Raw genomic sequence first — 13092 nt, 5'->3', positions numbered from 1 at the left:
GAAAGTGTTCCCTCAATACTTCAGAAAAATGGTCCCTCAGTACCTCAGATAGTTCTCCCTCAGTACCTCAGATAGTGCTTCCTCAGTACCTCAGAAAGTGCTCCCTCAAAGCCACAGATAGTTCTCCCTCAATACCCCAGAAAGTGCTCCCTCAATACCTCAGAAAGTGCTCCCTCAATACGTCAGATAGTTCTCCCTCAATACCTCTGCAAGTGCTCCCTCAATACCTCAGAAAGTGATCCCTCAATACCTCAGATAGTGCTCCCACAATACCTCAGAAAGTGGTCCCTCATTACCTCATAAAGTGCTTCCTCTATACATCAGATTGTGTTCCCTGAATACCTCAGAAAGTGTTTCCTCAATACCTCAGAAAGTGCTTCCTCAATACCTCAGAAAGTACACCCTCAGTACCTCAGATAGTGCTCCCTCAATACCTCAGAAATTGCTCCATCAATACCTCAGAAAGTGATCCTTCAATACCTCAGATAGTGCTCCCACAATACCTCAGAAAGTGCTCCCTCATTACCTCATAAAGTGCTTCCTCTATACATCAGATTGTGTTCCCTGAATACCTCAGAAAGTGCTTCCTCAATACCTCAGAAGGTGATCCCTCAGTACCTCAGAAAGTGCTCCCTCAATACCTCAGATAATGCTCCCTCAATACCTCAGAAAGTGCTCGTCAATTCCTCAGATAGTTCTCCCTTAATACCTCTGAAAGTGCTTTCTCAATACCTCAGATAGTGCTCCCACAGTACCTCAGATAGTACTACCTCAGTACCTCAGATAGTGCTTCCTCAGTACGTCAGAAAGTGCTCCCTCAATACCTCAGAAAGTGGTCCCTCAGTACCTCAGATTGTTCCCCCTCAGTTTCTCAAATACTTCTCCCTCAGTACCTCAGAATGTGCTTCCTCAATACATCAGAATGTGCTCCATCAATACCTCAGATCCTTCTCCCTCATTACCTCAGAGAGTGCTTCCTCAATACCTCAGAAAGTGCTTCATCAATACCTCAGAAAGTGCTCTCTCAATACCTCAGAAAGTACTCCCTCAATACTCAGAAAGTGCTTCCTCAATACCTCAGATAGTGCTCCCTCAGTACCTCAGAAAGTGCTTCCTCAATACCTCAGAAAGTGCTCCCTGAATACTTCAGAAAGTGGTCCCACAGTACCTCAGATAGTTCTCCCTCAGTACCTCAGAAAGTGCTCCCTTAGTACCTCAGATAGTGCTTCCTCAATGCCTCAGTGCGCCCTCAATACCGCAGATAGTGCTACCTCAGTACCTCAGATAGTTTTCCATCAGTACCTCAGATACTTCTCCCTCAGTACCTCACAAAGTGCTCCCTCAATACCTCAGAATGTTCTTCCTCAATACCTCAGAAAGTACTCCATCAGTGCCTCAGATAGTGCTCCCTCAATACCTCAAAAAGTGCTCCCTCAGTACCTCAGAAAGTGCTCCCTCAGTACCTCAGAAAGTGCTCCCATTGTACCTCAGATAGTGCTCCCTCAATGCCTCAGATAGTGCTCCCTCAATACCGCAGATAGTGCTACCTCAGTACCTCAGATAGTTTTCCATCAGTACCTCAGATACTTCTCCCTCAGTACCTCACAAAGTGCTCCCTCAATACCTCAGAAAGTGCTTCCTCAATACCTCAGAAAGTGCTCACTCAGTACCTAAGATTTTTCTTCCTCAGTTCCTCAGATAGTACTCCCTCAGTACCTCAGAAAGTGCTTCCTCAGTACCTAAGATAGTTCTCCCTCAGTACCGCAGAAAGTGTTCCCTCAATACTTCAGAAAAATGGTCCCTCAGTACCTCAGATAGTGCTCCCTCAGTACCTCAGAAAGTGCTTCCTCAGTACCTCAGAAAGTGCTCTCTCAAAACCTCAGATAGTTCTCCCTCAATATCTCAGAAAGTGTTCACCTCAATACCTCAGAAAGTGCTCCCTCAATGCGTCAGATAGTTCTCCCTCAATACCTCTGAAAGTGCTCCCTCAATACCTCCGAAAGTGCTCCATCAATACCTCAGATAGTGCTCTATTAATACCTCCGAAAGTGCTCCCTAAATACCCCAGATAGTTCTCCCTCAATAACTCAGATAGTGCTCCCTCAATGCCTCTCAAATTGCTCCCTCAATACCTCAGATATTTCTCCCTCAATGCCTCGGATAGTGCTCCCTCAATACCTCTGAAAGTGCTCCCGCATTACCTCAAAAAGTGCTCCCTCAATACCTCAGCAAGTGCTCCCTCAGTACCTCAGATAGTTCTCCCTCAGTACCTCAGATAGTTTTCCCTCAGTACCTCAGAAAGTGCTCACTCAGTACCTCAGAAAGTGCTCCCTTCGTACCTCAGATAGTGCTCCCTCAGTACCTCAGAAATTGCTCCCTCAGTACCTCAGATAGTACTCATGCAGAACCTCAGCTAGTGCTTCCTCAGTACGTCAGAAAGTGCTCCCTCAATACCTCAGAAAGTGCTCCCTCAGTACCTCAGATAATGCTCCCTCAATTCCTCATGTCCCCAGAACATGACTTGTCTCTCTGGATTAAGTTTAGAATTCCTACAGTGTAGAAGCAAGCCATTCCGTCCATTGGCTCCACACTGACTGTCTGTACAGCATCCCACCCAGACACACATCCTCTACTCTATCCCTGTAATGCAGCATTTCCCATGGCAGCTTTGGGCAGTGGGAGGGAACTGGATCACCCTGAGGGAACCCGCACAGATACAGAGAGAATGTGTAAACTCCACACAGACAGTCACCGGGAGTTAGAATCAAACCACTGAGGCACCGTGCTGTCCTCTCTCCTTGGATGCTATCTCATCTAACCTTTTACTAAGCAATCTCCCATGTGAAACTTTCTCATCTGTCTCCTTGGTCATCCCTTCAAAAGCTCTATCAAGTTGGACACATTATTTCCACAAACAAAGCCCAGCTGACCATCCCTAATCAATTCTTGCTTTTCCAAATGCATGTAAGTTGTCTCTCAGAATGCCCTCCAACAGCTTACCCACCACTGCCACCAGGCTCACAGCTCCATAGTTCAATGGCTGTTCCTTGCAGCCTTCCTTCAATAATGGTCCATCATTAATCACCCTCCAGCCTTCAGGCACCTCACCCGTTGTCACTGATCGGACCATCTGACAAGGCTATCTCCATCCTTCTGTAACCTAAGGCTATCCTCCTCAGTATTTATCACCCCACCAATCTTCATATCATTCATGAACCCAATGATTAACCATCCACCATTCAAATCTAAATCTTTTCTAACAACCACATCAGCAAGACCCCAGCAGTGAGTCATGAACAGACAGAGATTTCTAACTGGACCATCACTCTCTGCTTCCTGCCACTCAGCATTCTGCGCCAAATTCCTTGGATCTTGAGTTTTTATGTTCACTATCAGTTTCCAGTATGGATCCTGATAAAAGCCTTACTGACCTCCAAGCAGACGACAGGAAAGCATTGCCCTTATTTACACAGCTGGTCACCTCCTTAAAAAGTGCACTCCCATTGGTCAGACCTGAGCTCCCCTTAACACAACCATTCTGACTGTTCATCATGAACTCCAGTCTCTGTAAATGCTGATTAATTCTATCTCCCAAAATTGCTTCCAACAGACGTCCCACCCACGATATTAGCCTGACTGGCCTATGGCTGCCTGGTAAATCCCACGTTCCTTCTTGAATAACAGGACCACATGGTCAGTCCGACGGCACCTCTCCTGTGGCCAGAGGGGATTTGAAAATGTTTGCAAGTGTCCCTGCTACTTCCTCCATCACCTCATTCGGTAAACCGAGATACATTTCCACTGTCTTTGGAGATTTACTGGTTTTTCAGAAGGCCAGACCACTCAGAACCATCTCTCTCTATATATATGCTAATACATTTAATTGTATCGCAGAGCATCTCCACGATTTCATACCAACCCTGTCCCAATGAGCATTGACACAATGCATCCATTCACTGTAGCCTCTGGGTCCATGCACACATTCTCACTGTGTTCCACAACCAACTCTTTCTCTCATTATCAATTCACCCTTAATGTCACTGTAAAGTCCTGTCAGATTTTTATTTCCTCTCTTAGCACTCCTCGCTCCCAGGCAAATAGCCTGCAATACGATTTGGAGGAGTGTGGGATGTCATTCTGGATGTGGAATAGCATTGGGAAGCTCAGAAATAAGGAACACACGACTGTGCTGAGTGTGGGGCAGTGAGATTCATTTGGGATGATGTGGTGAAACGGTTAAAAATTATGTCCCAATACATGTGTGAATCTAACCGGAATGGAGGTGTTGCTTAGTCCCGTGTGAATCTTATTACACACCTCCCCGTGTGAATCTTCTTATCTGTATGTAACCAGAATGGAATGTGTTTTTTAGCCTTGCTCTGCTGTTCACATGAATGTTTATATCTGGAAAAGAGTATATCAGCTGGAAAAGTCTCCAGTTCGGTGAGTCTGCTCCGGGGTTACGTTTAACCGCCGAGCGTGGGTTGTTGGCAACCGCTCTACGAGAACTGACGGCTCCCAGTTCCGGTAACATGTAGAGTGAGTATAAGCCAGACCCGGGAGTCTGCTCCGGGGTTACGTTTAACCGCCGAGCGTGGGTTGTTGGCAACCGCTCTACGAGAACTGACGGCTCCCAGTTCCGGTAACATGTAGAGTGAGTATAAGCCAGACCCGTTGGTTGTGGCGACGCTGCGGGGAATAAAATGCCCATATTCTAGCAGACTCGCCTCTTGGTCGTTTGTTCTGTGTCAGACTACTCTCCTACGAACCTGACCTTGAGAATTTTTTTAAAACAGATGAGCACACAGAAGCTGAGGAATAAACCTCAGCCCTGCAGCATGAAAATATCCCTTTGAGCTGGCAGGTCAGTCACGTGAAACGAAAACTTGATCCCTGGGAAAAGAGGGTGGTAACCAAATGAAGACGGTCTGTTAGAACACAGTCTCTGGAACCTGGACGTGGGAATCATTACTGAGCAGGGTCTGTAGGAAGCAGAGGCAGAAATGGACTGAACAATTCCACATGTACTTCTCAGACAACAAGACATCGGAGCATAAATTAGGCCATTCAGTTCATCTGATAGAGTGGCACTCAGTACTGACTCTCTTACAATGCAGGTATCCCCCAGACTGATCCTCTGATAGTGCAGCGCTCCCTCAGTACTGACCCTCTGACAGTGCAGCATTCCCTCAGTACTGACCCTCTGACAGTGCAGCACTCCCTCCGTACTGACCCTCTGACTGTGCAGCACTCCCTCAGTTCTGACCCTCTGACAGTGCAGCACTCCCTCAGTACTGACCCTCCGACAGTGCAGCACTCCCTCAGTACTGACCCTCTGACAGTGCAGCACTCCCTCAGTACTGACCCTTTGACAGTGCAGCACTCCCTCAGTTCTGACCCTCTGACAGTGCAGCACTCCCTCAGTACTGACCCTTTGACAGTGCAGCACTCCCTCAGTTCTGACCCTCTGACAGTGCAGCACTCCCTCAGTACTGACCCTCTGACAGTGCAGCACTCCCTCTGACAGTGCAGCACTCCCTCAATACTAACCCTCTGACAGTGCAGCTCTCCCTCAGTTCTGACCCTCTGACACTGCAGCACTCCCTCCGTACTGACCCTCTGACAGTGCAGCACTCCCTCCGTACTGACCCTCTGACAATGCAGCACTCCCTCAGTACTGACCCTCTGACAGTGCAGCACTCCCTCAGTACTGACCCTCTGACAGTACAGCACTCCCTCAGTACTGACCCTCTGACAGTGCAGCACTCCCTCTGACAGTGCAGCACTCCCTCAGTACTAATGCTCTGACAGTGCAGCACTCCCTCAGTTCTGACCCTCTGACAGTGCAGCACTCCCTCAGTACTAACCCTCTGACAGTGAAGCACTCCCTCAGTACTGATCCTCCGACAGTGCAGCACTCCCTCAGTGTTGACCCTCTGACAGTGCAGCACTCCCTCAGTACTGACCCTCTGACAGTGCAGCACTCCCTCAGTACTGACCCTCCGACAGTGCAGCACTCCCTCAGTGTTGATCCTCTGACAGTGCAGCACTCCCTCAGTACTGACCCTCTGACAGTGCAGCACTCCCTCAGTACTGACCCTCCGACAGTGCAGCACTCCCTCAGTGTTGATCCTCTGACAGTGCAGCACTCCCTCCGTACTGACCCTCTGACAATGCAGCACTCCCTCAGTACTGACCCTCCGACAGTGCAGCACTCCCTCAGTGTTGATCCTCTGACAGTGCAGCACTTCCTCAGTACTGACCCTCTGACAGTGCAGCACTCCCTCAGTACTGACCATCTGACAGTGCAGCACGCCCTCAGTACTGACCCTCTGACAGTCCAGTATTCCCTCAGTACTGACCCTCTGACAGTGCAGCACTCCCTCAGTACTGACCCTCTGACAGTGCAGCACTCCCTCAGTACTGACCCTCTGACAGTGCAGCACTCCCTCAGTAATGAACCTCTGACAGTGCAGCATTCCGTCAGTACTGAACCTCTGACAGTGCAGCACTCCCTCAGTACTGACCCTCTGACTGTGCAGCACTCCCTCAGTACTGACCATCTGACAGTGCAGCACTCCCTCTGACAGTGCAGCACTCCCTCAGTACTAATCCTCTGACAGTGCAGCACTCCCTCAGTTCTGACCCTCTGACAGTGCAGCACTCCCTCAGTACTGACCCTCCGACAGTGCAGCACTCCCTCAGTACTGACCCTCTGACAGTGCAGCACTCCCTCAGTACTGACCCTTTGACAGTGCAGCACTCCCTCAGTTCTGACCCTCTGACAGTGCAGCACTCCCTCAGTACTGACCCTCTGACACTGCAGCACTCCCTCCGTACTGACCCTCTGACAGTGCAGCACTCCCTCCGTACTGACCCTCTGACAATGCAGCACTCCCTCAGTACTGACCCTCTGACAGTGCAGCACTCCCTCAGTACTGACCCTCTGACAGTACAGCACTCCCTCAGTACTGACCCTCTGACAGTGCAGCACTCCCTCTGACAGTGCAGCACTCCCTCAGTACTAATGCTCTGACAGTGCAGCACTCCCTCAGTTCTGACCCTCTGACAGTGCAGCACTCCCTCAGTACTAACCCTCTGACAGTGAAGCACTCCCTCAGTACTGATCCTCCGACAGTGCAGCACTCCCTCAGTGTTGACCCTCTGACAGTGCAGCACTCCCTCAGTACTGACCCTCTGACAGTGCAGCACTCCCTCAGTACTGACCCTCCGACAGTGCAGCACTCCCTCAGTGTTGATCCTCTGACAGTGCAGCACTCCCTCAGTACTGACCCTCTGACAGTGCAGCACTCCCTCAGTACTGACCCTCCGACAGTGCAGCACTCCCTCAGTGTTGATCCTCTGACAGTGCAGCACTCCCTCCGTACTGACCCTCTGACAATGCAGCACTCCCTCAGTACTGACCCTCCGACAGTGCAGCACTCCCTCAGTGTTGATCCTCTGACAGTGCAGCACTTCCTCAGTACTGACCCTCTGACAGTGCAGCACTCCCTCAGTACTGACCATCTGACAGTGCAGCACGCCCTCAGTACTGACCCTCTGACAGTCCAGTATTCCCTCAGTACTGACCCTCTGACAGTGCAGCACTCCCTCAGTACTGACCCTCTGACAGTGCAGCACTCCCTCAGTACTGACCCTCTGACAGTGCAGCACTCCCTCAGTAATGAACCTCTGACAGTGCAGCATTCCGTCAGTACTGAACCTCTGACAGTGCAGCACTCCCTCAGTACTGACCCTCTGACTGTGCAGCACTCCCTCAGTACTGACCATCTGACAGTGCAGCACTCCCTCTGACAGTGCAGCACTCCCTCAGTACTAATCCTCTGACAGTGCAGCACTCCCTCAGTTCTGACCCTCTGACAGTGCAGCACTCCCTCAGTACTGACCCTCCGACAGTGCAGCACTCCCTCAGTACTGACCCTCTGACAGTGCAGCACTCCCTCAGTACTGACCCTTTGACAGTGCAGCACTCCCTCAGTTCTGACCCTCTGACAGTGCAGCACTCCCTCAGTACTGACCCTCTGACAGTGCAGCACTCCCTCTGACAGTGCAGCACTCCCTCAGTACTAACCCTCTGACAGTGCAGCACTCCCTCAGTTCTGACCCTCTGACACTGCAGCACTCCCTCCGTACTGACCCTCTGACAGTGCAGCACTCCCTCCGTACTGACCCTCTGACAATGCAGCACTCCCTCAGTACTGACCCTCTGACAGTGCAGCACTCCCTTAGTACTGACCCTCGGACAGTGCAGCACTCCCTCAGTACTGACCCTCTGACAGTACAGCACTCCCTCAGTACTGACCCTCTGACAGTGTGACACTCCCTCAATACTAACCCTCTGACAGTGCAGCACTCCCTCAGTACTGACCCTCTGATAGTGCAGCAATCCGTGAGTACTGACCCTCTGAGAGTGCTGCACTCCCTCAGTACTGACCCTCTGACTTTGCAGCACTCCCTCAGTACTGACCCTCTGACAGTGCAGGATGCCCTCAGCACTGACCCTCTGATAGTGCAGCACTCCCTCAGTACTGACCCTCTGACAGTGCAGCATTCCCTCATGACTGACCCTCTGACAGTGCAGCACTCCCTCAGTACTGACCCTCTGACAGTGCAGCACTCCCTCAGTACTGACCCTCTGACAGTGCAGCACTCCCTCTGACAGTGCAGCACTCCCTCAGTACTAATCCTCTGACAGTGCAGCACTCCCTCAGTTCTGACCCTCTGACAGTGCAGCACTCCCTCAGTACTGACCCTCCGACAGTGCAGCACTCCCTCAGTACTGACCCTCTGACAGTGCAGCACTCCCTCAGTACTGAACATTTGACAGTGCAGCACTCCCTCAGTTCTGACCCTCTGACAGTGCAGCACTCCCTCAGTACTGACCCTCTGACAGTGCAGCAATCCGTGAGTCCTGACCCTCTGACAGTGCAGGATTCCCTCAGCACTGACCCTCTGACAGTGCAGCACTCCCTCAGTTCTGACCCTCTGACAATGGAGCACTCCCTCAGTACTGACCCTCTGACAGTGCAGCATTCCCTCAGTACTGACCCTCTGACAGTGCAGCACTCCCTCAGTACTGACCCTCTGACAGTGTGACACTCCCTCAGTACTAACCCTCTGACAGTGCAGCATTCCCTCAGTACTGACCCTCTGACAGTGCAGCATTCCCTCATGACTGACCCTCTGACAGTGTGACACTCCCTCAGTACTGACCCTCTGACAGTGCAGCATTCCCTCAGTACTGACCCTCTGACAGTACAGCATTCCCTCAGTACTGACCCTCTGACAGTGTGACACTCCCTCAGTACTAACCCTCTGACAGTGCTGCACTCCCTCAGTACTGACCCTCTGACTGTGCAGCACTCCCTCAGTACTGACCCTCTGACAGTGCAGGATTCCCTCAGCACTGACCCTCTGACAGTGCAGCACTCCCTCAGTACTGACCCTCTGACAGTGTGACACTCCCTCAGTACTAACCCTCTGACAGTGCAGCACTCCCTCAGTACTGACCCTCTGACAGTGCAGCACTCCCTCAGTACTGATCCTCCGACAGTGCAGCACTCCCTCAGTACTGACCCTCTGACAGTGCAGCACTCCCTCAGTACTGACCCTCTGACAGTGCAGCACTCCCTCAGTACTGACCATCTGACAGTGCAGCACTCCCTCAGTACTGACCCTCCGACAGTGCAGCACTCCCTCAGTGTTGATCCTCTGACAGTGCAGGACTCCCTCCGTACTGACCCTCTGACAATACAGCACTCCCTCAGTACTGACCCTCCGACAGTGCAGCACTCCCTCAGTGTTGATCCTCTGACAGTGCAGCACTCCCTCAGTACTGACCCTCTGACAGTGCAGCACTCCCTCAGTACTGACCCTCCGACAGTGCAGCACTCCCTCAGTGTTGATCCTCTGACAGTGCAGCACTCCCTCAGTACTGACCCTCTGACAGTGCAGCACTCCCTCAGTACTGACCCTCTGACAGTGCAGCACTCCCTCAGTACTGACCCTCTGACAGTGCAGCACTCCCTCAGTACTGACCCTCTGACAGTGCAGCACTCCCTCAGTACTGACCCTCTGACAGTGCAGCACTCCCTCAGTACTGACCCTCCGACAGTGCAGCACTCCCTCAGTGTTGATCCTCTGACAGTGCAGCACTCCCTCAGTACTGACCCTCTGACAGTGCAGCACTCCCTCAGTACTGACCCTCCGACAGTGCAGCACTCCCTCAGTGTTGATCCTCTGACAGTGCAGTACTCCCTCCGTACTGACCCTCTGACAATACAGCACTCCCTCAGTACTGACCCTCCGACAGTGCAGCACTCCCTCAGTGTTGATCCTCTGACAGTGCAGCACTCCCTCAGTACTGACCCTCTGACAGTGCAGCACTCCCTCAGTACTGACCCTCTGACTGTGCAGCACTCCCTCAGTACTGACCATCTGACAGTGCAGCACGCCCTCAGTACTGACCCTCTGACAGTCCAGCACTCCCTCAGTACTGACCCTCTGACAGTGCAGCACTCCCTCAGTACTGACCCTCTGACAGTGCAGCACTCCCTCAGTACTGACCCTCTGACAGTGCAGCACGCCCTCAGTACTGACCCTCTGACAGTGCAGCACGCCCTCAGTACTGACCCTCTGACAGTGCAGCACTCCCTCAGTACTGACCATCTGACAGTGCAGCACTCCCTCAGTACTGACCCTCTGACAGTGCAGCACTCCCTCAGTACTGACCCTCTGACAGTGCAGCACTCCCTCAGTACTGACCCTCTGACAGTGCAGCACTCCCTCAGTACTGACCCTCTGACAGTGCAGCACTCCCTCAGTACTGTCCCTTTGACAGTGCAGCACTCCCTCAGTATTGACCCTCTGACAGTGCAGCACTCCCTCAGTATTGACTCTCTTTTTTTCTATTTCATCGAGTCTTGTGGAAATTTGGAGACATTGGGTCTGCAGATTCTGAGGAAGCCTGAGAGAGACACACAAACCAAACCCTGTCTGAAACTCTCTGTAATAGCCTATTCAGAGGCACAGAGTCACAGAGATGCACAGCTTGGAAACAGCCCCTTCTGTCCAACTCGTCCATACCAACCAGATATTCTCATCGCATTTCATTCCATTAGCTAGCACTTGGCTGATACCCCTCTAAACCCTTTCTATTCACACACTCATCCTGATGCCTTTTAAATGTTACAATTGTACCAGCCCCCATCACTTCCTCTGGCAGCTACCTGCATGCCCTTGAATAAGTGCTCAAACATTCATACTGTCGATACAAACTCTAATAAACACCAACTTGCGAAAGACTATCATTGTCATTTTCAACCCACCCTGAGCTCCTTCATTACGCTGATGTCAACACAGGGAAAGAAACAGAGTTAGTGACCATCCACCGTGACCCTGTTATAAAACTTATTTTCACATGTGGCTTGTATGTGATTCCCACACCCTCTAATAGTTGCCTGGAAGGTGGGGTGAGCTGTACTCTCCTGCTGCAGTCCTTGGGTGTCCCACAGTGATGTTAGGGAGAGAGCTCCAGGATTTTGACCTGAACCACGTAAAGAGCTCTCTTACTTGAGTGCCCTTTTAAAGTTGGGAAGTTAGTATGGACCAGGTGGACCCGAGAGCTGCTGTCTTGTCAGAGAGAGAGGCCTGGTGGTTCACACACCTCAGGTGAGGGGCGATGTTGAGAAGCTGCGGGCTTCATGGTAATTTCAGACATGATAGAGATTGAGCCAACAATGTTGGCATCACGAACCTGTTAGCTGTGGTAACTGACCCCCCTTTGTAGCAGAGGGATTCAATCTCTTTAATAGAGCAAGCTTGAGAATTCAACACTAAAATCAATCTGTACGGACGCGCTGGAGACCTGAACCATCAATACAGAGATTGCTGAAGAAACTTAGCATGTCCGGCAGCATCTCTGAAGGGAGAGGGAGAAAGAGACAGAGAGAGAGTTCACCTTTCAATCCAGTGATTTCTGCGGGAAGGTTCCATCAGAACAGTCCGTTTTGAGGAAGGGTCACTTGAAATGCGAATTGTTCCTCTCTCTCTTCACCGTTGCTACCTGGTGAATTCTGCTGAATATTGAGCAGAAAATCTGATTGAGAATTTGACCTGATCCAAGCGTCACTGAGTCATTCAGTCTGTGTTCAATGCCCTGAGGCTGCTTCTGCTGAAAGTTGACAAACAGGTTTAAGGCTGTGTAAGGTATTGTATTCGGAGGGCGGGGTACATGGGAGAACAGATACTGAACACAGGCGCTTCACAAAGATCCTTCTCAATGTAACTTTGTGATGTTAATTCAGAAGAAACAGCTCAGACCTAACATTTCAGTTAATCAGCCAAGGGGAGGATATATGTCATTGCAAAGACTTCTTGTAAAGACTGTACAGAACCGAACTTTAGTGACTATGTTTGTACGTAAAGTTTTTTGTGAATAAAGTATCTTTTTGAAATTGATATAAATATTTTTTCGAGGGGGACCAAGCATCTTGAGCTTGTGGAGGCATTGCCCTTGTCCCTAGTCTTTCTTAAATAAACGCTAGACAAGTTCGATACTCCCCGGGAACAGACATCAAACGGTCATCAACGGGGAGGAGATGGTGGGATGGTCACAGGGGGCTCAGTGTTGCCTCACCCCACCCGGGTTCGATTCCAGCCTCGGGCGACTGTCTGTGTGGAGTTGGCACATTCTCTCCGTGTCAGCCTCCGGGTGCTCCAGTTCCCACCCACTGTCCAAAGATGTGCAGGCTGGGTGGGTTAGCCAGAGGAAATGAAGGGATCCGGGGATAGAGGGGGTAGGGTGGGATGCTCTGCCGAGGGTCAGTGTGAACCTGATAGGCCGAATGACCTGCTTCCACATCTTAGGGATTGTATGATCAATCCAGAGACCCAAATGATGTTCTGGGACCTGGGCTCCAATCTTAGGGGTGGCAGTGGGTCATCACAGTGAGAACAGGTTTGGGGATGAACATGGTCCAAGGGGGCAACAGGTTTGCTTTCGGAGGTGTTGAGGGCATGAATGTTCTGTCGAGGTGCTTTGGGGATAAACATACTGAGGGGATGGTTTCT

At 51.0% G+C, this 13092-nt stretch overlaps 1 long non-coding RNA gene across 2 annotated transcripts in view; it reads right to left on the bottom strand.

Annotated features, from left to right (window-relative positions):
* LOC148141991 (uncharacterized) overlaps positions 1 to 12108 on the bottom strand; it is a 104836-nt gene extending 92728 nt beyond the window's left edge. For both annotated transcript variants that reach the window (XR_015752279.1, XR_015752278.1), the window contains exon 1: positions 11981 to 12108. This is a non-coding gene — a long non-coding RNA (uncharacterized LOC148141991). The remainder of the gene's footprint in view (positions 1 to 11980) is intronic.
* Between the last annotated feature and the right edge of the window lie 984 nt (positions 12109 to 13092).

Source organism: Chiloscyllium plagiosum, unplaced genomic scaffold (assembly GCF_037043375.1).
Source record: "Chiloscyllium plagiosum isolate Xiang-an unplaced genomic scaffold, Cpla_swu_hap1 HiC_scaffold_31, whole genome shotgun sequence".
NCBI classification, from domain to species: domain Eukaryota; kingdom Metazoa; phylum Chordata; class Chondrichthyes; order Orectolobiformes; family Hemiscylliidae; genus Chiloscyllium; species Chiloscyllium plagiosum.
Note: the sequence above shows the minus strand (reverse complement) of the source record. Positions and strands in the feature narration are given on the sequence as shown.